Here is a 26,024-nt window from a genome sequence, read left to right as displayed (position 1 = left end):
TCTGATTAGATCTGATGAAGGCTCTATAGAAGAAATGTAAACCAAATAAATAATATTCTGTGTATACTTGGGCATAATTATCTGTGTGATGGATGTATAATAGTGAGATGCCGAGGCAGTAATAATGAATTATCTGATATCTGCATAATTTGGGTGCTGCTCCATCTACTGTATTGGGGTGAACGAGCTGGCCGCAGGACTAGGGTAATCCGGACCATGGCTGAACTCACAAGAGTCCGCGCATGAGCAGAGCCAGACTTGCTCGCCTGCTGAACAGATGGAAGGAGAAGAAGTCTATTATCCGTCTTAGCTCCAGAACATACTACCCATCTTCTAGACCAGGGGTTCTCAAACTGCGGCCCTCCAGCTGCTGCAGGACTACATCTCCCATAATGCTCCTTCAGCTAAGGGGCTGGCTGAGGAGTATGGGAGATGTAGTCCTGCAGCAGCTGGAGGGCCACAGTTTGAGAACCCCTGTTCTAGACCAACTGAGCTGAGCCCGGCTGACCTGATGGTGGGCTAACCCCAGAGGGGCTCAACGAGCTCTACCCCTGTGCCTGCTGATTTAGAAGGGATGAGGGAGATCTAAGCCTTCATCTTCAGAGATGCTGCTTCTGTTCCATGATGCTAAGTGCGTGGTTAGGGACTGAGTCTTTGATCAGTTGTGGTCCAGCAGGCAGTAGAAAAGAGATCTCAGCTCCCAGGTACTGTATGTACAGGTAAACATGGGGTAGGGGTACCCGTGGTACAGATGGCGCTGTGGACGGAGACCAAATATTTGGAACAAAGGGTCCTTTGCCCCCTAGGTGTATTATTGCATACATGGTATAAATATTCTTAAAAGATCACTAGAAAATAAATTGCAATATAGAAATATTATAAATGCCAAATGTTTACTTGCTGAAAAGAGAAAATGTATAATAGTTTAAACTGCGTTTAAGTAAAATGAAATCCCCGTTTGCAATTAAATGTTCAACTCTTAGGGTACAAGTCCTTGCAGAAGATTATAAAAGCACAGAGACCACAACGAGCATCTGTGACTCCACTCAAACTCTACGGGTTGGACCTGGGGTCTCTGGGTGAGGCCCTGCTTCCCTGGGTCTCCGTGTCAACTCTTTCTTTCTAGGGGCAGGGGAGCAGTGTTCGGCCACACCCTGCCTATTTCCCTCCCACTTCCTTCCTGCTTCCCGTCGTTATAGGGTGTCTGGGGCTAGTCCCGCCCCTATAAATGACTAGCCTTCCACATACATGCAGCTAGCCCCACCCCTAAACACAGATTCATCTGTTTATGTAGCTCCTCCCTCCGATCAGGAGAGCTCCAGGTAACCCTCGGAAGTTCCCACATATGCTCAAAGAGGTCTATTAAAATGTTTATGAAGGGCCAACTCCAGCAAGCTTCTCTTGCAGGAAGAGCTTGGCTGGCCCTGTATAATGTATAGGAAAATCTGTGAGATTTCTTCAAAGTCTCCTGACTCATTGAATTATGTATTATACAGGTCCAGCTCAGCCCTTCTTGCTGTAGAAACTTGCCAGCGTTCTCCCTTCACGATGAACAGTGAAGTGAAACCACAACTCTCCTGTCAACTCTCCCTTTAGTGAATAGACCCCAAAGGGTCTGATGATCCTGTTTTATCTGTGTGTGAGAGGTGATGTCCATTGGTCTTTAAGAGAATTCCATTCATTATATTAGCAGAGGTTCGAAGCACCAGCAGAACAGCTGTCTGTTAAAGCAGATAATAAAAATCCAGCCTACAAGGAATCCGCACACAAAGCTTCCCTCCAACGTCTAATCAGACCACCGTCTGCAGGGAAAACCACATCTGATATATCGGTGCATGTTATCATTTCAGCTCTCCGTAATTAAAATTATTGTTGCCATGGCAATACGCGACTTTTTCAGAACCCAACAAAACTTCTTGTATATGCCACATAATAATCTTTACATCATACATGAGTTATGTACAAAGGGGTTAAAGGGACTATCGTATAATGTATAGGTAAAACTAACTAAACCCACTTTGCATAGCACACCTGAACTTTTCGGGACAGGGACAAGATAACAAGATGCGGGGCTTTTTTTGTGCTTATTGCATATATAACAAAAATAGAAGAAGCTGGTGGTACAGGGCAACGTTAAACAGGAGGTTAGGTACTAATCCTGTCCTAATAATATGATTGTATTATACAGGTCAATAAATAAGAAGAAACCTCTCTTACGCAGCAGAAGATGCTGTAGATAAAATATCCGTAGAGAGAAAGAAGCTTCCCTGAGTAATTATTATTCATCCTGACCATGCACCAAACTACACAAAACAATAAGCAATTATAAACGGAATGAATTAATATGATAACTTGATGTAATATACTCTGATAGTATTGTGGTGAAGTTTAACCCATCAGTATTAATGTGTTGGAATAAACAATGTAAGGTCTTTAGGCAGGAATCACCTTTCCTAATGTAATTAGACTGTAAGCTCTAGGGAACAGGGGCCTCCTTTCCTAATGTATTCATACATATTGAACCCCAATGTTTGTAGACTACTGTACCTAATATATGATTGTGCTGATTGTACCCTTATTAACATCTTATTAACTTCCCAGGGTTGGATAACCACAGTTCTGAGGAAAGGGCTTCACAAAGCCATACATGTAGGTGAGGAGAGCCCACAACAGCGTCATGTTGGTTGGGAGTAGGGTGGAAATGGATGGCCATCACCCGCTCCTCTGCCGGAGATAGAGGAGATTGACTCGGAGACCCTGTGAAGTAGAGCTTTACCCAGAGACTCTGGGTCAAACCTGGAGTTCCCACGTATGCTAATTATACTGTATCACACTAAATAAAAATAAAATACATACACACCTCGGAGACGATGGATGTCTGACAATGATGGGACTAACATGGGAGGGATTGTTTCAAAACAAGCAAGCTCCATTTCAGTACTTATAGAGTCCAGTGTAAAACAAACAAGGCCAAACGGAATTTCTGAACATATAGGGTCATTGTTCTGACTAGATCACGCGCCAGAATGCCCCTTGACGGTAAAGATGGATTTATGCCCGTAGCATGTGGATTTATTTCTGTAGCATCTGGATTGGCCACTAATGAATCTATAGAAAATGCTTCTTAATGTGATTACTGCATCTGGTCCTCCTGCACTCATCCAGCTAAAAGGACCGAGGAAACAAGGCAAAAATTGGATATTTTCAGTATTCGACAGTAGGAATGAAACTATTGATGCAAACTTGATTTCTGAGAATGTAGCTTCTATATCTACACACATATATATTTAACTACAATATGAAATTCCTATAACATTGGTGTAGAAATGTTGGACAAAACACTGACTTTGTTTCACAAAAAAATTAAAATACATCTAAATAATAAAAAGTTACTTTTCTTTCCATGGCGGTGTGTCCGTTTGGGTTTCTTTTACGAAAAAAGTAAAGTGTATACAAACTTTTACAATAATGCAGACATAGCACATCATGTCACACAGAAACATGAAAAGAAGCAATGTTTTGGCCATGTCCGATCTTCATCAGGACAATGCAAAATTATGATTTTTCCCTGATGAAGGCCCTATGTGGCCGAAACGCTGTCACATGACACAACGTATATGTGACCTTTTTCCTATTGGGGTGTGCGTGATATTCCTTTTTGTCTTAGGATAACTTTTGGGATCGTCACTGGATTGTTCCCATTACCTATTTTATTCTGAACTTTTACTCCGAACATTTTGTTTTTTTTGTTACACAGAAAACATGGCTGCCTTTATAGTCTAGATCCATGAGCATCAATTACTAGTTGATAATACTCACCACAGATGAGGTGATCCCTGGGAGGGTATTAATAAATCTCAAAGCAATCTTGCTGTTATTATTCTGTTGATATGCAAATTAATTAAACGAGTTGGAAGGGTTCACAACAATAAAAGTCAAATCTAAAAAAAAAAAAATATATTATTTTCTTTATTTTTTATTCATTTTTATAATGTTTTTGTTTTTATCTAATACAGGGAAATATTATCTTTCTTGTCTATTTTCTATTCATTTTTATAATGTTTTTTTTTGTTTTTATCTAATACAGGGAAATATTATTTTTCTTGTCTATTTTTCTTATATTTTATAGTTTTATATAAATATAAAATTGAGTCATCTCGTGAGTCAGTGTTTTTACTCAATTTGTATGTATCGGAAACTCTTCCAGGACACTGGTCACCTAGTCTAGAACCCGCCAGATCATCCTACAGAAGATCAAATAGATTATCTGATCATTTACTGGATGGCTGAGTTGGCTTACTGGCTAAGTGAGACCTCCAACCCAGTCTCCTGCCACTAAGCACACACAGTCTCCTCTTCCTCCTTTGCCCTCTTCGACAGATGATATCTGTTTTCTCTTGAGAGTTCAAATTTAAGAGCCACTGAAGCTCAGCAACTGTATATTCTGGCTCAAATGAGCTGAAAATTGCATTCAATTTGAATTTCAAAACTATGAAGGGAAAAAAAAAGGCCCGTTAGATAGAGAAGTAACTCCTTCCTGGCACCGGCCACGATATACAGCGATGGGGAGGCCGACAGACTCCAAACAGGGTTTTTATTAGTAATTATTTTAAGATAACGAGCAGTAACAAAGCAACAAAAGCTTATTTTAACTCTTCGTGCAAAAACTATAAAGTGGAACGTGAAATGTTTTCAAACTACAAGCAAAAGTAAGATTGTTCCCCCTTGTTAATTAAAAAAGATGAAATAAAATTACTGTAAAAAATCACACATATTATTTCCTTATTTATGACACCTGTATAGGGGTGCATATTTTATAACAAGTTAAAGAAATAACAATCTATACAGTGCTGCATTACATATTAGGTACACAAGGCACGTGCACAGGGGACCCCGAGATCTGAGGGACCCTGGTGCTTTAATGGTTAATTGGCAGCATAGCAGCAGTAGCGAGGCAGGCATGACCCTACGCTACTCCTGTTTGAGGGGTTAGAAGCCATGTGCCTAGGGGCATATAGATTCTACGGTAACATTGATCGACCCGACAAATGGTGGAAAAGCCCCCTTTAAACTTTACTGTTTACAACGAAAGCCTACAACATTAACTTACTAATATACTTTAATATTTATCACGGCAGCCAAAGTAATTGAACTGGAATAACCCGACTGTAAAAATGTTTAAATGGATAGGCAATTTATTATTTAATTGTTTTTAAAAAATGAATTGGTGAATGGTGGGTCAGGCCGCGACATATTTAGCTTGGGTCAGGCCAAGGTGAGCACCCTCAGCCGCCCCCTTCCACGGGTTCGGTACTCGATTCAAAGCGCCGATATATGATGTCATATCCTGGAATTCTGTGACTTCAAGGACTTTTTAAAACATTCTATGGAGGCTATGCCAACTCAGTGTAAATGAGCCATTTGGGGACATCAGAGATCTCCGTTGTAACTGCAAGTTCCCATGTAACTATTGCTGCGGCAGATCGTGACTTTTTTAGTGGGCAATAACCGATCAGTGCTTGCTTTTGTGTCACTTGACAAGTGTTGTGAATGAGGGAAAAAAAATGCCATCAAGGAGTTATTTCTGGGAAGGGTTTGATGAGGTAAGAATGATATTTCGAATGCTGCATTAAGTTACCAAAGCGCTAACTCATCAAAACATTATTACCCTGCTTAAATTTAAGCAAAGTCTAAATTGACGCCAAGTAATCATTTTAGGCGTTAGATTTCATAGCATTTTGCAGATGAATCCGACTGACTTACTTCCTCCAGTGCAGATGGAAATTGATACAATGTATACGCCATGCATTTCCATTTAACTGTTTGAGCTCTGCTTCCACTTTTATAACTCTTCTGCTACAGACTGGGATCAATAGCAAGAAGAATAAAATGACAGACCTGCTAAGGGTTTTTTTTTCCTCTAACATAAGAGAGAATGCAATTAATATTTAGTCCAAGTGGAACTGCACCTTTAATAAAATTAGTCTGAAGCCTATAATGTGCGAAGCGACCATTCGTACTGTTGCATCTTATTCAAACAAAGCAGGGATTTAGTCGATAATTGCATTTAAAGTCACTATTGGAAGTACGGAGTTCCCCTGGTCGTTCCTGCTGAGCCTTTGAAGGTTTTTTTTTTAATACCGAGCTCCGAGGAATATTTCTTCTGTTGAAATTCGTGAATCAAAGACTCCCAAGGAGTACAAAAAAGGGGCAAAGAGCGAAGAAAGAAATAAAGAGATCAGAAGAAAGAAACTGATTTTTTTTTCTACGTCTAAAATTTTGCAGGTAAAATCTTTATTAAAAGGGGACCTGCCATCATATATATTTACCCCTAATACTTCTTACCGCAAAGATTTATCTACAATGCTTTATAGAGAATTCACAGTCTGTAATAATGGAAATAATTAAGAATATATGGGTTCTGCACAGCGCCGGACAGCGGCAGCAGCATAAATTCATTAATGCCTTCTTATAAAAAAGGCTACTATAGTAACCCTGCTTTATGGGTTTTAGCACCAAATAAATCCTTATCGCACTGCTTTGTAGGAAACAGTGGATTACCCGTCTTAATCTGCAGGAGGACCATCAGTCTACTAATGGAGATCTAATGAGAAATGACTTAACAAGGACTGAATTAGATAAACACAATCCAAATTGACCCGCGCACTTGCTATGTAGATATTTGTTGCTAGGTACAGATCAAAATATGCTTTCTATCTCGAGTAAGCAGAAAAATGAATTGTAGTTAATAGATCATAAGCTCATACGTGTACCAGAATGTCTTATGTCTGTTCATATTATTGTTAACCCCTTAATGACAAAGCCCATACATGTACGGGTTCAAAATGCATTGTTTTCAATGGGTTTTGGGACCGCCCATTGTCCTTAAGGGGTAAAGGGGCAGTTTAATGTCACTGACACCTCCATTAAATAGGCAGCATTTAAAAAAGAAGCTTGCCGTGGGTACGCACAGGGTCTGAATAGACTCCTTGCCCGCCGCGTTGGCCAACGCCATCGATGGAGTCAACATTTGGCCCAACACATCTCCTGGCCAAAGGGCCAAGTGCGTTTGTGTAAGCAACACCATGAAAATTGAAGGTGCGTATAATGGCTGGAGTGTCCTTTTAATTTGATATTCAACTCTGCTGGCGAAGTAAAATGTAATAATTAATAACGCCTTGAGGGATGGTGAGTAGAGCAATTTGCATGTTTGGCTATACGTCTGAGCGACGTCCATTAAACATTGAAATCATCGTATAAAAAGCTGGATTTATACATTTGCTAGTGAGTTGAAAACCTTTAAAATGTACCGATCATATTTGCTTGGCAGTTACAAGATACAAAAGTATGTGTTATTCCCGAACGAAGGGGTTTTTAGTGTTTTGCTGTTCTCCTGTTGAGAAAAATGGAGAAGAGAAAAAGGAGTACGGAAAAAAAAGGTATTTAATGAGTAACTATTTTCAGAATTTTGTTTGGGCTGCTTACACGGAGAGCAAATTAATTATTTAAAAGAAGTAACAAGATTCTTCCTCTGCTGAGCAAATCTGCAAGCAATCCCCAAGAGGGAATATGAAGAAGAAGAAAAAAAAAATTGAAATGAATTAAGCAAAATGTATTGGTTTGTCATCATAAAACAGATTCATCCATCAGGGACGCGCGAGGAATACACCGTTACGGTGCCAGAGAGGTGGGCGGTAGACGACCTGAACAGAAAGGGTTAAAAACAGCTTGATGCGCCTCTTCGTGATGAAAGACAATTAGTAAGGATGTGTTGCAATGCACAGCTTGTATGTCTGGCACGCAAAGAGTTAAATAGAGTATAATTTATTCTGCATGATAGGAGTGCTTGAGCTGATTTTATTAGGGATGCCTATGTTAAAAAAAAAAAGGACAGATTCATCATCCTGTTAACCTCCTTTTTTTTGTCTCTGGCTGATGTATCGTCTGCATTTAAATTACAAATATACTAATCCGCAACACTCTTTGCTGAGTCCAACATAAAACAGAAGACGCGGAAAACGGCATCATTCACGGTGACTTCATATCTCATGCAAACGACGGGGGGGCAGCGTGGTCATCGCAGGCGCTGGATTTCCGCGTTACACGGTGAGATTTACTAAATGAGCTTTTCCGGGTATTCCTCTGTATCCTCTTAGATCTTCTTGGTAAATTAATGAACTCTGCACCGGGTCTGGCTTCTGGCCGTATAACACGTTCTTAGTTAAAAGAGTTGCACTAATTGTCGGCATTTTAGACAACAGATACATTAAAAATAAGACAGCGTACAGTGAGTGCGTGTACTAAATGCGGTATTATGGCTATTACATACTAAAATTCGACATGAATAGATGCCAGTGCCCTTTTGCTTAGAAAGGTCTGTATTTACATAGTTATTATGGGTGAAATTAATAATTGGCAGCATTCCGGGTATACCAGCCTATAGGCCTACCTGTTCCTCCCCATAAAAGACTCCGGAAGGGTTGGATTTGGAGCAGTATGGAGCTCTCTCTCCACTGTGGATGTGGCTTCGTGTGTGGGTGGAGCTATCTATATGAGGGGCGGGGCTAGCCACACAAGGGAATGGGGCATGCTGCATATGCTTAAATTAACTAAGAGTAGGTGGTCCGGAGAAAGGGGAAGGTGATCTGGAGATCCAGGGAAGCTTCACCTCCCCCGGAGACTCCTGTTAAAACCTGGAGAGTTCCCAGGTATGCATATCAGGGATGTAGCCACCCAATAATTAATGGTAGAAAGTGTAAGCTGTTATAGAGGGACATCAAAGCTTCCCACCGACAACTGGAAATTACATTTAAATTAAAAGGTAGACGTATACAATGTGATCATTCTATTATCCATGATCATACATAATTACATGGTTATTGTGCAACATATCGGATCCTGGTTCATTCAATACATGTCCTTAAAGTGACTCTTACAGCAGACCTGACACCAAAAAAGAGACAACAGCAAATGTTTTAAAAAAAAGACATAATGTAGTTTAAACATTTTAATAATTTTTTTTGTGAGATACCATATTCTTATGGCAGATTAATAGCGATTAATGTTTGTCCAGCACCAGAAAGAATTCTGCATGAAGATGTCGAAAAGGTTCTCTTCTTTGTTTAGAATCTGAGCCGTGGTTGTCCATCTCCTCTTCTCTCCCTGTCATCCTCCCGCACTATGTGGCAGTCACATTGCAAAGAGCATTCCTTCCAAGATGGCATCTGGATCCTTGGCAGTATCTTTGCACAGTTGTGTTGGCATATGTGGATCAACTGATGCACTGCCACGCGTCTGCTGTGAGGATACATTATCTTAGCTTTCATTGTCCTTTAGGATGTCATTTTCAGGCTTCAGTCCCCTTCCCATGAACTATGCCATTCTTTTTAACCCCTTCACTGTTTGGGGTTTTAAAGTTAAACTGAATGAAACTACAGAGACATTGTTACTTGACAGAATTGTTATTAAAGCTGTTCTTGGGATACGTTTCTTGAACATAAATCGTACATGCTGTATATTTTTCATTTCAGTATATATATATATATATTTATATATATATATGTTAATATCTTTTTATATATATATATACACTCTGAAAGCTGTTTTTTTAATTAAAATAATTATTTTAGCATTTATGTTTGTATGTATTTATTAATCTGTATATATAGATATTTATATATATATATTATAATATAATCTGAATATATACATATTGTATACATATATATACATATATATACACTCTGAAAGCTGAATAATTAAAATAAATATTTCTTCTTTTTTGTATATATTTATTAATCTGTATATATATATATATATATTGTATATGTATGTTAATATCTTTATATATATATACTCTGAAAGCTGATTTTTAATTAAAATAATTATTCAGTATTTTTTGTTTTTTTGTATATATTTATTAATCTGTTGTTGAGAGGATAGTATTATCTGATAAATATTTTATTTTTGGTAAGGTCCCTCCCTATTGTCTATGAATTGTTTTTTTGCTGGGTTTATTTTAAACGTTTCCATTATAGACTGTGCCACTATCTGAAGTCGCTTACATCCTAACGGGATATTTCTAATTCTGGTTTATTCTGAAGTCTGTGTCAAGGATTGCCAATTATATAGGTATCTATTCAAACCCAGGTGAAAAAAACTGGTGATAAAAATGGACCTCTATTTTTAATTATTCTCACATTTAAGTATCAAAAGAAAATCATTGTGTTCAGTAATTTGTAGAAATTAGGTTAAAACAATTATTAAAACAACATTCAGGAAAGCATGAGCCCTGAATCAGATAGAGTTTGAATAGACTGGGCTTGTGGGAAGTGAAAGTATCCCTTCATTAATTAATATTAATTAATTTTAGCATGAGACTACCTTTAATTGCACTATAAAACAAGACTTTCATCAAAATGATTCACTATCTACATATTTCTCCCTTAAGAGGTACTTAATACTGCATATTTATTAATTCAGTTTATTAATAATAAGAGGTTTGGTTGTCCATGTATTCATTCAATGTGCCGTGGAATGTTTGCAACTAGACAGAAGTATTTGTTCAGGTACAGTGGCCTATTTGGGCTAAGGTTGACTAGGCCCACGCCTAGGGTGGTACGTCCAGAGGGGTCAGCGGCCCTTCTGCCTCAAAACTGGGAGCCTGATCGACCTATTGGGTGGTGGGGTTCCCTGTAACCCAAGTAATCAATGGGCCAGTTAAATGGGCGAGTTAAATGGAGATCACTAATCTCCTCAACCAACCCATTCACACAATGGAGGGCTATCCATAGTTTTCTTCGGCTTAAAAATGGAGCGCTGGGATATGGCGTCAAACGCAACTGTTCAGGTACATAGACATAAGAATGCTGGGTCATATGAACACATATGACATAGATGATTTATTCCATCACTACTATCTCTGCTCTAACCTGACCTTTGGGTCTATTCACTAAAATTGCCAAAATAAAAATCACAACTCGCATACACTCGCCTGCAGGAGTCAAGTTTAAAAAGCTGGCATTTTGCAGATGTGTTAACCACTGAGCCAAAGAATTCCCCTCGCAATGCCTTTTTTTGAATGTAACGTAATAATAATAATGTAAAGTATGTAAGCCATCACGGTGAAGTCAATATCTCTAAAACATAAGATATGTCTATGATTACCTTCCATGTAATCGGTCCAGAATACAAGTTCATGGAACTATAACAGTAAGAGGTAGGATTTACAGTTTTCAGAGTGCTATTTTGGCAAATTACATGGTTTTTCACCAGTTTCATCCTTTAAGATTCTTCAGAGTAAAGCGAGGGTTGAGCAGAATCACTTGCAACTCTATTGAGTGGCTTTCCTGAAAATGTTCTTCAATGACAGGTATTTACAGAGTGAAAATCCTTCCCTAAAGTACCTGCCTTGATGTAGCTTATAGCAAGCCTATTCTAGCAGAGAGAGAGAAGTGATGTTGGCGGCACCGATAAGTCTGGAGAACGTTTTTGTATCGAATGCATTTTTTGGTGGTCAATAAAATCAAAATAGTTTTCTTTAATGTTTTCTAAGAAAACTAACAATATATCTGATAGCACAGGGGCTCTTAGGCTATAGCATGTGGGACAAAATCCATGTCCATGACACTCCAACCATCATGTTCACATTACCTGGGGTGGGGGAGGGGAAAATGCATATGTCAATGTAAAGGGACCATACAGCTACCGTATGCATTAACGTTCATTGCTTTCCATAAGGCTGCTTGGGAGACTGGACGCTGTCCCTTTAACTGTTTGTCTAGTGATGTGGGGTATGTGCTTTATTAGCGTTCCCAGTTACCAAGACGTTACAAGAAATGGTATCTCCGCGTTCTCCGCCGTGCTATCATCCTAGGAAGAAAGTCCTATTACGATTTCACAGAGGCCAGGGATTTCAAAGGCTACAAGAGGAAAAAGTAATTTGTCATGTTGTAGTTTGCCCCGGTGCTGACAATTAGACTGCAGTGTTCAGTATCTGCCCCGTCCTTATGACTAATTACCGGACCTACAGAGGACGGCATATTAAAGAGGCCTCAAGACTGCTTCCAAATCCAAAAGCTGACAGCATCCAAATGTTTACTTCCATACTGATATTTAGTTCCCCAGCAATCTGTCCGTCGTGGATGGATATAATTAACTGGATACATTCATTTGAATTCATTTTCCTCCAACAAATGTTGAAACTAGATATGTCGGCTACTTAATGGTAACAGTCATTAGAAGCTTCAAATGCTCAATATAAATTACATTGAAATTCAAAGTTCTGTACTCTGACGTTATACTTTTTACACAATATGAAGTTTGTACTAAAGTAAAACAAGCGAAATAATCTAGTTATCTATCAACCTATATGTAATTCTACAAATCCCAGATAAATACAAAGAATTGTCTTTGGACTGTACATTCTACAAAACAACAACTCATCTACATATAGATTTACATAGACACATACTTATAAGTTATAGATACTCATATACATTATATATTCTATATATAATATAATATAGTATATATAATATATATAATATAATATATATACCCTGCTTTATGGGAACGGACACATAACAGCGAGGCAGTTCGTCTTTTGAACATCCTTTGAGTGTTCGCTGGCGGAAATGACCTGACGAATGGAGTGCGGTACATGCATTGATTAGTGAATAAAGGGAGTGCTTCACTTTAAGTGCATTTTTATTTTAAAAGCAAGCTCTGGCCCCCTTTGTGTACATTAATTACGCACCTCATTCACCCTATAGGTGTAAGGGGAGCAATTTAAGCCTTAGATCCACGAGAATTCAATAAAAGCCGAGGCCAGTAGGGACCAATTCTGAGAATTCTCTGCAAGACGACCATTTTCACACAGCACTTATATACGCGGAATATTTACCAAGGCATGAAAGCACCTGTCCTCGTGTTTTTATTGGAAATTCGTCTGATTATCTATGAATAATTATGAGTTTCTCTTCTGTTATACATGTACGTAGAGGGCAAATCTATTTTTTTTAAAGCCGTGGGAATTTTCTCGTTAAGGTCTGCGTGGCTTTTGCAGAAAAATGCATTAAGAAATTACAACGAATCCTCTCTAAAAAAATTTCTCACTTTCCCATCAGCTTGCATTGCGGAAGTGTACATTTCTAACGCTTGGTTCTGCACACGCGTGATGACCTTTTTATAAGCAGTAACTCAATGGGTCGAATGGTATTCCTGTGACGGCAAGTGCATCTGCATTTAAATAGGAGTGATTTCTTGAACAGTGATTGGACAGAATAAGCAGCCTCAAAATGCAGAATGCCCCCACAGGCATCTGCCCCTTTCCCCACTCCCAGCCATATCCTGACCTGTGATAAACTCACAGCCACCCAGCTTCATTGCTGGCTCTGTGAATGCTCCGAGGGGGAGGGATCTTGGGAGTGTCTACTGCTACTGATTGGCTGCTTCAAGCAGCTAATCAGTGATGCAAAACCTGGCAGCATGAAGAGGGGTGCAGCTTCTTCAAAAGGTAGGTGATATTTTGGCAGATTTAATACATGCATATGAAATTATTTACAAAGCACTTTTATTGTTGAGGGGGAGGACACTGGAGCACCCCTTTTAGTTGACCAAAAAGTTAAAATACTGATTTTCAAAAATATATATTAAATGTGTGTGCTTTGGGCAGCAGGTTGTACCTTTAAATAACTTCTCTTGTAACATATAAAGTGAGAAATTTCTTCTTCTTCTTTCCAGACACTCTTCTCATTGGTCAGGAGAGCCTCCTCTCCTTCTCTGTTGCTATCTCTCTCCGTCTTTTTATAGTTTTCGTCTTCTGCCAAAAGAGTCTTTTTTTTTTAACATCATTATGGCTGAAAAATATTATTGCTTTTAGTATTTGAAATATGTTTCAAACAGGATCTTAGATTTATTAAATTCTCTAAGAGCATTTATGTGTAACATAAAACAATTGTTGAGTTATGTTTTATATCATTTTTAAATAAATTGAAGCAGTTTGGTCCGGGGGATAGCGGTGATTCCGGATTCATGGGAGGGATCGTGGTGACTCACTGAAGCTTTTCTCAGTCATGCCAAGAAAATGTAGACATTCGTGCCCTGACATGCATATTGAAGAACTCATTTTGGCAAATATTATATCTGTGTTCCAGAAGGTTGTTAAAGCCAATTATAAATCATCTCATTGAAAAATTTGCTTTGAAACATTAAAAAAAAAAAAGTTTGGCTGGAAGTCTCATCTCAGACTTCTCAATGTACCGTATCTACTCAGCCTATATTAACCGCGCTGCAAAGATTTAGGGCTGTCTGTGTTACTGCAAATTTGGCACACGTTTGGGCTATCTTCACCTTGTGCCTATTTATCAAACTAATTTAATCCAGTATTGTCAGAGTTCATTTCTTAGGAACACATATAGTAACGTATAACCAACAGGAAGTTAACAGCGACCTGAACGTGACATAATGCATATGTCATAATAACACATTGGGAACTATACATGAGCATATGCTGGATACATATATGTTTCCATATAGATACAAGATGGGCAACATTAGTCTTAATTAATTTTAAGTTAATTAGTACTTCCAGGTTCAACATTTAAATCGGAATAAATATAGATTAGTATTGACAGAGTGTGATTCTCCATAAGGTGGACTAGGCATGTGCCTTGATCAGGAGAGCATACTGGCCTAGGGTGACATAGGCCTGGGTGGGCAGGTCTGGGGGCAGCCACTCTGCTTATAAATCAGCTCAGGTCATCTTGTCCACCACAGCCTCCATGGTATTTTTACCCAGCACCACCCATCCTTCCAAAGCAGAGAGCCAGGATATGAGGCCACAATGGTTGCTGTTGGAGGTATATCAAGGGGTTCAGATCTAGGACAGTGCCTCACCACAAACAGGGGGAGATCCACAGCCTGCCCTTGGGAGGGGCACACACACAAACACACACACTAACACACACACAGAGACATTCAACACTAGTACACAGTATTACACACATACCCAGACACTTACGCTAATACAACTTGACACTTAACAATAACACACATATACACACCCAGTCACACACACTAACGTACTCTAACACTGACATATCCACTCACACTAGCACAACTAGATATTCAACACTAACATATGCACACCCAGACACTTCCATGCCTAGACACTCACATTAACACAACTAAACATTCAGCGCTAACACACACGCACACTAATGTGCCCGGACACTTACACTAACACACACATCCACATGCTAACAAAACCAGACACTCACACTAACACTAGACACACTAAAATGCACGCACATAGACGCTCACACTAACATAACCAGAGAATCAAACACAACCACTCAGACTAACACACCTGTACGTGAAGACTAACACTTAAACACACTAACATAACCAGAAACAAAAACGCCCTAACCAGATGCACACATATGTAGGCTAACATCACCAGATGAACACACACTTACTTACATACCCAGACATACAGACACTAACATACCTAGACACACACATACCCAGACACACACTAACCCAGGCTGATACACACACACATACCTAGAAAACATGCTAACATAACCAGATATACACAAACACATACTTAGTCAGAAACATGCAACTCACTTACCCTGTCTTCAGCTTGGGTCATGCAGCGAGACGTTATATGACCATGCTCAACCCTGCCTCCTTTTCTAAACTAGAGGCATAAAGAGGTAAGTCCGAAACTCAGGTCTTACCTCTTTATCTCTAACACAGGAGCCTGTAGGGGTCAGTAGAGAATACCCCAGAGCAGAATTTGCACAAAAGGATAAACATCATAAAGGATTAGAAACAAAGGGTATCGGATCTTATTGTTCAACTCTATGATATATGAATCAATTAATGATAATACCCTAAGCTATCTTTATAATTAGTAATAAATGCACACCCAGCACTTTGCATATATGATTGCGATACCCATCTCGGCTCTATTAGTTATCACTGTAAAGATGACCTCGCATTTGGAAATTCCTCTGTTTTAATTAGGTGTTAGAATTCAAAAGGATGACATTGGTGTTAAGTCCTTTCAGAAGTCAGATCATCCTTTTTTCTCCTTTTTAATAAAATCCTCAACAATTAGGCTTTTTAATTAATTTTGAGGACATGTTGGCTATTCTGCTATTTCAGAACTTATTTGCATAACCAGCTAAAATCGACACATACCATGTCTGCGTAACAGTAACATTTCTCTTTGGCATATCCATATAACCCCGAGTTTCTACCCATAAAATATTTACCATTTACTGAATACCTTGCAGTTCCGCATATTGTAAAGTTGGCACTGTTTTATTCCCAATATAACTTTTAAGATCTGCTCCTGAAAAAACTCTTTTATGCCACCGATTAAAGGGAAACAAAAAGATTGGCTGTGTGGAAGTGTTGGAGTCCATAGGAGATAAAGGGCAGGATATCAAAACTTTATAAAAAACATTTATTTAAAATTTAATTTAAATCTGTTACATGACAGAGAACTTCAAAAGTTGTGCCCCCATGATCTGTGACCATTATGCGGCCCTCATTATGCGGCCCACAACATTTCAGTCGTAGAAATCGGAGGTGGGGGCATAATAAGAAGTGAAGCATGTCAGAATGCTACTCCCGTGTGCTTCTCCCACACTCTCCAGGTAGGGTAACTTGAAGCACTGCCCAAAAATTGGGACTGTCTCATAAAAGACAGGACTGTTGGGAGGTATGCAATCACTCTTCCATTGGTGGGGGCCTGAGACAGTAGCCTAGTGTAAATCTAGTCTACTGATTCTTTCTGTGCATAGGGGCACCTAAAATGTAAATGTGCCCCACAGTAGGAAGATATTGCCTAATTTACATGGCAGTCTAGCGAGATTTAACATTAGAGTCACAGCACGTGGGTTTGTAGAGATAAACAGCACTAATTTGACCTCTGGGAATACTGAAAATCCTCATATTCTTAAATTCTATATTAAAGAGAAAATGAAGAGTGGCTGTGGAAGGCGGGGGGGGGAAGGTCACAATCCAAACTTTGGCCTCTCGGTGGCCTCTGGTAGCGATAACGAACTCCGAAACCATTTTAATGTTACTAAAAAGTAACAAAACATCTGCAAATTACAATATAAGGTTCAGTACATTGGTCGGCGCAGAATGGCAACTGATACAATGAAACAAACTACTAAAGAGGACTTTCTGGTTATTTCATGACCTGTGTTAATATTTTAGCCACATTAGACATTTAATCGATTTGTTGAGTTAAGGCCAAAAGGGCCAGAAGTTGCCTCCACTACTGAATTTTTAAGGGGATATTAGTTTATCCTAACTAGTTAGGTCTAGTAACCTATCCCTTTCCCTAAAGTCTGCATCAACATGCTGATTCCATTAGTATCCCCCACTTCAAGAAGAAATGGACAGAAAGTGGACAACGTTATCCTGGATAAGCAGATGTACCCTTCCATATTTCTGGCAAACATGCTAATGTTCTACTTTGTGCAGCATTAGAACGTTGGTATAGGGGGCACCCCTGCATAATCTTCACATTCTCATTGCATTGCATTGCAGCATAACGTCTCTACATGTGCCATTCATTTCCAAACATCATGTAAACTGGTCTCATGCATCCCATTTTCAACTTGCCCAAGAGGGACACCCATTATTTTAAGGGGTGCTGTTTTACGCAAGCTAGAACTTTAGTTTTTTTTTACATTTAAAACATGTTTACTGCTGTTTCTATACACATCATTGTGACTTTTAGGGTTGTAGAACCCTGTGATGCCCTCATACATTCTGAACTACTAGACAAGAGGGGTTATCAGGGGAGGAAATAGGGGCAGACGATTTTGGGGTCTAAAAAAAGAGACTGTCTCTCCTGAACAGGGACACTTAAGAACCCAACTAATGCTATAACGGAACTCGAAAAACAAAAACACCAGACGTATAGAATGAGCTACTATATTAAATATTAGTAACCACTTTGCAACTGCAGTCTTTCATTTGCAGAAAAGGGAAAATGACATTTGCAAAGTAACACTTTTAAAATGTATTATCCACAAAGGCTATTGGTATTTTACATATTTGATATAGAGCCTAAATTAAGCTGCAAAAAAGGGACCATGAATTTTCAGAGGCTCATTATGAAACCGGCTCAAACCTCAAATCAAGAAAAATACATTTCATAAACAAAGGCCCAATATGACTTTAATAGGACAATAAATTTCACTGGCTTTTGCAATTGGTTTCTCCCTGGTTTTTAATTCTACGCCAGGCTAGAATTAAAAGGAGGAAATGGGAGCACAGATCTGACAGTGTGTGTTATCAGCAGATCACCAAATAAATACAGCTGATTAATCCTCGACTGCTGGAGGGCCCGGGAACAAAATTGCTCTACAAAGCAGTCAGGGTGCCTACAGCAGCAACGGGGTTAATTAAAGCCAAGGTACAAAGGCTCGATAAGAACAAAACACAAATAATTACTACGGTCAAAGATGTGCTCTTTTATAATGTCTATTTATTTTTTAGGGGGGGGGGATGTGAACGAAGATGAAAACGGAAAACTTCTGCACAGGAAAGAGATTACATTTATGAATGGAAGCTCAGTTTTAAAGTGGATTTGTCACTTTTCCCTAATTCCACATTTTATAGTTCTATACAGTACATAAGCCTATGAAATGGTGTTTGCATGTTAAAATAAGCAATGCATATGTAGTAGGTCAGAATATGCAAGAGTATTCCTCATATGAAGTTATCTCTGCTTTGTTGCTGAGTGTTGTTGATTGGTTCAGGTAGCCGTTGGTTAAGGTAATGTGAGGAGAAGGGAGAGAACTTCAGGCAGGAAGCCGATTAGATAATACTGGTTGTGTCAACTGTAGACGCAGATCTCAGCTTCACAATCCATATATCTGTTCTATGGCTTTCATTGGGAGAGGCTGACCCTGACATCAAACATGCAATACATCCAACTGAATGCCATCCATCCTTCTGGTAAAGAAAAGGGGTCACCAACCACAAAGGGTAGGGCTTAAAAATGTATTGTATTGTTCTTAATATGTTATCAGGTTTGCAGACTAAAGGGAAGATTGGCATGAGACTTGATTCAATGTCCACGTGTCCCTCTTCAAACATTGGTAAGTTTTTTCTAGTAAGGAGGGAAGAACTGGTCCTGTATAATGTATACTTCATTGGGCAAGGAAACTTTGATAAAATGTTGATGTTTTAACCATGCTTTATACAGAGCCAGCCAAGCTCTACCTGGAGCAAAAGCTAACTGTGGTTGGGCTCAAGTAGGGCTATTCACTAAGATGTTGAGTGGTCACTCAGGTGAAGGGTTAACTCAACTAGACTGAGGGTGCATGCCCTTGCATTATAAAACATGCAAAATAAGTTGCCTAATAACTAATATGTAAGTTGTATGCAAGTGCCTGCTAGGGTATCCAACTTTACATTTTGAAGGTTTCAGGCGAGGGCATGAAAATTCAATAGCAAAACCCACAAAATTGACCTCCCCAAAATATATAAAATAAATAAACCTCCCTCTATTCCCCCATGTGGGAAGCACATGCTCTAGAAAACACCTTGGAGAGGAACAGACCCCATTTCCATCCCTGCCTTGTGGGATAGAGGGGGTGGATATTTACAAAAATGGAAACAGTGCTACCTACCCACCTACAGTACCTTTAAGTCTCTAAGGATGGTGGACAGCAAAAATGAGAATTGATGGCTTCATGGATCATCTCTAAAGGATGCATGGATGGACCTCATGCCCTCCTATACGTGGTAGTTTGAGGTAGGAGGTACACTAGGTAAGGCTTTTTTGTATCTTGTGACATTTTTTGGTACCCTCTCCATCTCACAGGGAAGGAAAGTACTTAAAAACCACTCACCTCAAAGGCAATGGGTGGGGGCAGGTGGGCATGGATGCTTCAAGAGTAATTTATTTATAACACGCTCATCGCAGCAAAAACAGGATAGAGGAAGTGAAGAAGGGGCAAGATGGGGTCTATTTCATAATGTAAAGCCTAAACAGGGCATACCTGGTTCCTTTACCCTTTTTTATTTTATTATTTTATTACCCCCTACCCATTCTTATATCCTTGCCGGCTCTGTGTACTGTCACCTACTTGTTCTGCTTGTGCAATCAACTTGTGTACATATATATATATATATATATCACTGGACAATGTGTAAGCTATTTATAAGCGTGTCCATTAAATGTAACTATAGAAAAGCTCAAACATCGGCCTCACTAACGGTAAATCCATTCCTAATACACTGATTTTCCAAAGTAATTTCATATTGCTACACCAACTCTGCCTTATAAAACATTCTTCCTTAAATAAACCCACGTTGAGTTCCGATGCATGTTTGACTCCAACCACAGGAGAAAAAAAACTGCTTTTAACTACAGCTTTCTTAACCGATCTGAATTATTTAACAATCATATCTGTGCCTGGAAATTGATTTGTCGAGGAATCTATATTGAATGAAATGCATAAGGCTAATGAGTTTGAGGCTAAGAGCTGTATGTATATATATATATATCTATATATATATATATTTACCACTGATGGACCACAAAGCAGAAATGGACATTTCTGGTTCCTCACCAGTTCGCCGGGACTGATAACTGACTCCATTACAGTTGTGATGATTCAGGCTCTGGGTTTATATACGCATTTGTTTTTTTTTTTTTTTGTAGGGGGGAAGGAAGATATCAAATTGTTTGGAGCAGCGATATAACTGATCCTGTGATTGATACACTATAAGCATGAAATTAATACAGTTGCCTTGTGTCAGCACACTCATCATTGGGATTTGTGTTATCTCGATTTCCGATTTCCATTCAACATTTTGTCTAGAAAAATCTATTACGTCATGGAAAAACCAACAAGTTTTATTTTTTTATAAAAAAAAATTCTGTGAAACCTTATAGATGGCACAGTGTTAGGGATAAAATAAAAAGGAATAACCTATAAAAGATAGTTAATTACTTAAAACTGAAAAGGGTTAAGTAAACATTACTTATCTAGATAATGCAAAAAAATGCTTGAACATGATGTAAATTAGGACTTAAAAAATCCTGTGTTTTGGAACTCCCCTAAACATGAACCAACGAGCGTCACAGTTTGTGGGAAACTCGTCATTTTCAGTAGGTTTAAAGTTTCAGGTTAGAGTTTGCAGTATATAATCATCAAACGGCACTTTACAGTTACACAATACTATCAAAAGTATGCGGACACCCCTCCTAACTTTTGAGTTTAGGTGTATAAAAGTAGGAACTTAGGTGGCCATCTCCATAGACCAACATTGGTAGTAGAATGGGTCGTACCGAAGAGCTCAGTGACGTTAAACGTGGCACTGTCACCTTTGCCACCGGAATGCATAGTGTAAAGTTTGGTGGAGGAGGGATAATGGTCTGGGGCTATTTTTCATGCTTTTGGCCCCCTTATTTCCAGTAAAGGGTAATGCTACAGAATACAAAGTCATTTGAGCCAACTGTATGCCTCCAACTTTGTGGGAACAGCATGACTGCGCCCCAGTGCACAAAGTAAGTTCCATAAAGACATGGTTGGATGAGTTTGGTGTGGAAGAACTTGACCGGCCGTACAGAGCCCTGACCTCAACCCCTTTGAACACCTTTAGGATGAACTGGAACAGATGTTCTCATCCAACATCAGTGCCTGACCTCACAAATGCTCTACTTGAAGAATGTGAGACAATTTCCATAGCAACTCTCCAAAATCTTATGGAAAGCCTTCCTAGAAGAGTGTAAGCTGTTATAGCTACACAGGGGGCCAACTTCATAAACATGCCCATGGTTTTGGAACGAGATGTCCATAAGCTCTTGTATGTGTAATGGTCATATTTGGGTCATATGGTGTACAGCTAGTATTTCCAATTGTGCCGAAGCGACTAAACCAATAACATCACATCGCAATTATCTGTGTGTAGCGTCTAGGTATGGAACAGAGAAGCATTAAAATACAGAACTTTTACATTCCATTTTATTCATACAGCGCCAACAGATTCGGTAGAGCTATTACAATATGGGAGAATTAAAAATGAACAATAAAATTAAAATATACAAAACTGACAATAACACACGCTAAGGCATACTGGTACAGCCAGAGAAGAGGGTCCTGCCCTTGTGAGCTTACATTCTAATCTAATGCTCTTAAAAATTAAATTGCAATACCCACTGGACCATGAACAGTTAAAAGTAAGCTTTGCATGGATTTGGAGGGTCTGCGGATGTTAAATAAACAATTTCTACTTGCAACAAGCCCTGCCACCCTGTTCTCACCATGTCATAGCCGGTGATGACTTACTGTCTCCCAAGCATGACCAAGCGATTAGGGCAGCCATGTCTGTGTATCTGGGCAGTAATAGGAGTTCTCTTTCCATTTGCCATGCATTGAAACCTGAGCGCTCCGATGGCTCGTGTATTTTCAGTTTGATGAATTCATTTCTCTCCGTCTTTACCCTCCCATCAGACCGGATCTTTTTTTTTTTCTTTCCCGAAAAAAAAAAACCCAGAGCTTTTCCTTTAAGTGTTTCATTTTTTTTTTCTGTCTGGAGATTTGTCACAATGTCTGGGGCTGAGTCATCTATTTCACAAAGCACTTCAATATGCATTTTGAAATGTGGATACCAAGCTGAAAATTATCCCAGATTTTTTTTTTTTACCACCCCTTCCATGCAATGGAAACAAAATGCATTTTTTAGCAAACTCCTTTGCTTCTATTTTGGAGATTAGCTTTCGGATGGCTAAGCAAAAAAAACCAAAACAGGTAATGTATACTCAGCAAGCAGATGCAGCAAAGTTCAGAAATAAAGCAATGGGGGCAATTACTATATCATCGAAAGTGATTAAAGGGGCACTCTGGCCATCATAAGCACTTTAATGCATAGGATAGCTGTATGGTCCTTTCAATTTAGCCCCCCCCCCTTGGAAATGCATGGGGGAATTCTCCAGAATCCTCCCGTATGCATTTTACCTTTCCCCTATAGACTCTCCATATGTATTTGCCCCATTCCCCATCTGTTTTTAATATAGGAGATGTGTTCAGACCACCAGACAGATCCAGAGCAGGCTCAGCAATCGTTGTGCATAGGGGTCTATTGAGACCCTTTTATGTTGGCGCAAAACTTTGGGACACAGAGACAGCAGGAAGCTGCAGCTTCCCCCTAAGGTAAGTATGTGTTCCCCAATTTTAAACAATGCATATGAAAGTACTTACAAAGTTGTTTAGGGGCTCCCTGGGACACTAGGATGTCCCTTTAATTGTCTAATTATTGTCCTTCTTCCCCTGGTCACATATGCTAAGACTCATTTTTTTCAGTGTTTCAACATTGATGTCATACCTTGCAAAATACACATTACATAGTAACAAATAATTAGTCTTGCAAACACAAGGGGGAGATTTTCCAGAACAGGCATGTATAAACACTGATTGTTCATTTTTAATTTACTAAATAAATAGGTAAACAAGCCGTTTGCTTAGGATAAGGGATCTTTAGAATCAGGATGGTCTAACCGTGGACCCAAGAGGCTGGATTTGGCCCAAAAGGTGTTTTTCATTCTCCATTCTGTTTTTTTTTTTTTTAAACTCCAAATACTTTATCATACTTTATCATCTACATGATTTAAAGGGACAGTAATGTAATCCCGTTAATGTCACTGACAGACTCACCAAAATATTTATTATGAGATAAAGCACGTTAGGTTATACTCAAGATAATAATGATTTAGAGTCTGTTAAACAATTTCACTTTAGGGTATATTTCCTACCGTACTCTAAAGCACCCGCTCCTTGTGCTAGCTAGACTTTAGGCAGCTAGTTTAATTGACTATGGAGTAAATGTTAAGAATGGAAGTTATGTTCTATAACTAGATCACTGTAACTTTAGATATAATGTAAGAAAGGCATTAGGCCGTCCTGAAGAATGATCACTGGCCAAAGATCAAATATCAAGGTCTTATGGCAAATAACAAAAATAGTTAGATGGCCCCTTATCTGCCATCGGATTATACGGCTGTTATACGGTTCTAGTACTAAGCAACCAAGCAAGTATAGCCCCCAACATTTGTGGTGTCCAAGGAGGCAGTGGCCAGGGCCATGGGTGGTAGTAGGCAACCATAGGTGGCCACCCACCCACCATACCTGAAGAGCCACCCACCGTACCTGAAGAGGCACCTTATAGCGCTCAGCTCCAGATCAGGGGAAGATCCAACTGACCCATGATCCCCCCTTGCCTACAAACGAAGGACCGTGCCTGAAAATCCGGACTGTCCCTCGAAAAAACAGGGCTTTTGGGAGCCATCATTGTGTAGCGACCAATGAAACTCCTGTAGATTATACCACTTTTATTATTTATTACCAGAATTGTTTTTATACAACAGCCTAGGATTCAGATTATTGGCCATATGGCACTAACAAGAATTAAACAGATTTAAATTGAAGCATTTAAATGTTACTGCATTGACTGTGTTTCGTGACCGTGTATACACTACCCTGAAAACATCAGTGCCATGTCAGTCCCGGCAGCACCAAGGGCAGTAAGTAATAATCTTACCTGGTATTATCCAGTTTTAACAAGTTGCCCTTTCTTTGAAATTTTGGCCGAGGCACAATTACCCCCCCCCCGGCTCCTACTTACATGGAAAGAAAGAATCAGCTCCCAAGTATGTGAGCTGGAATATCACATGCGATACCGTCTCCGCACAGCACTTCTTATTAGGACACCAGATCACCGGGTTCTCATCAAAGGGACAAAATGATTGCAGGAAAAAGTTCGCTGAATATTTAGCTAGATTTGCCATCAACACAAGTGCAGGTTGGGGCAGATTTCTTTAACTTTTATCCATAGTAAACCCTAAAGTTAGCAGACCTACGGTATCTCATTCCACGTTAACAGGTGACTTATTCATTAAAACAGGAAAATCTTTAAAAAAACTGGAAAAAACTCATAGATGCACATATTCTCAACCAAGGAAGCCATGATGACCTGCGGGGCTGTAACTCGACGATGAGTTTAAAAATAATATAGTAAAGATATACAGATAGAACAGAGAGTATGTTAATGCATTCATGTCTATTTATATGTAGGCACCAGTTGCATTTTGTTACATTTTGCTACAGATCTTACTGCATCCAAAGCATCGCTTTCACAGACACAAAATAAAAAATAACACTTTAATTATGTTTATAGGACATACAAATATCGATATTATCTTCACTCGCAATACGTCCTGAGAAATGTATCAACCTAAAGCCTACGAGACAATCACAGGATGCAATCCCTGCTAGTACTCCAGACAGGAAGTGCCTATGGAACAAACCATCTGAGGCAGGGGGAGATGGGATCGATTCTCTTCAGTTTTCTATAGCTTTCCCTGCATCTGTTTATGGCCTTGAAATACAGAGGTGAGCCAGGTCATTGAAAGAGCAGAAGTGGGAAAAGGGGGCAGCTGAGTATGTGCCCCTGATAATGTTGCCCCTTTCGCCTGCCTGAAGCTCAAAGGCTTTAGTGTATAGGTTTGCCCATTGACCTGAGATTGAAATTTCCACTCATCTAATCACCTGTCCCAACTGAGAAAATTCAAGGGATCATGAGAAACATTCAGATTCTCCCTATCTGAAAATAGATGGTTTCTCCTCCAAATAACTTTTGATTAACTTTTTTTTCTTTTCTCTAAGGACAAAACAGGTAAAACGGCAATAAAATTTGATATCAATAGGATTGATTCGTAAGTGATATTGATTATCATACGATCATATGGTGCTGATTAAATAATTTAGAGAAAGTGCAGGATAGGAAATAGTACAGCCCCGCATTTCTTAATGCAAGGTTCTCAAACTACTTCATGGAATAAAAGTACCAAAGCTTTTAAGAAATGCACCAACAACAAAGCAGATGAGGGGTCGGGGGTTTGGGCAGTGCCCCTACTGAATAAATCTTGGGACTTTAAGCAACAATGCTCACAGGGCAGGCCCCAGGGTTTCTAGTGC

Source organism: Spea bombifrons, chromosome 3, assembly GCF_027358695.1.
Source record: "Spea bombifrons isolate aSpeBom1 chromosome 3, aSpeBom1.2.pri, whole genome shotgun sequence".
Taxonomy (NCBI): Eukaryota; Metazoa; Chordata; class Amphibia; order Anura; family Pelobatidae; genus Spea; species Spea bombifrons.
The sequence above is the reverse complement of the archived record's forward strand: the minus strand, read 5'-3'. Positions refer to the sequence as shown.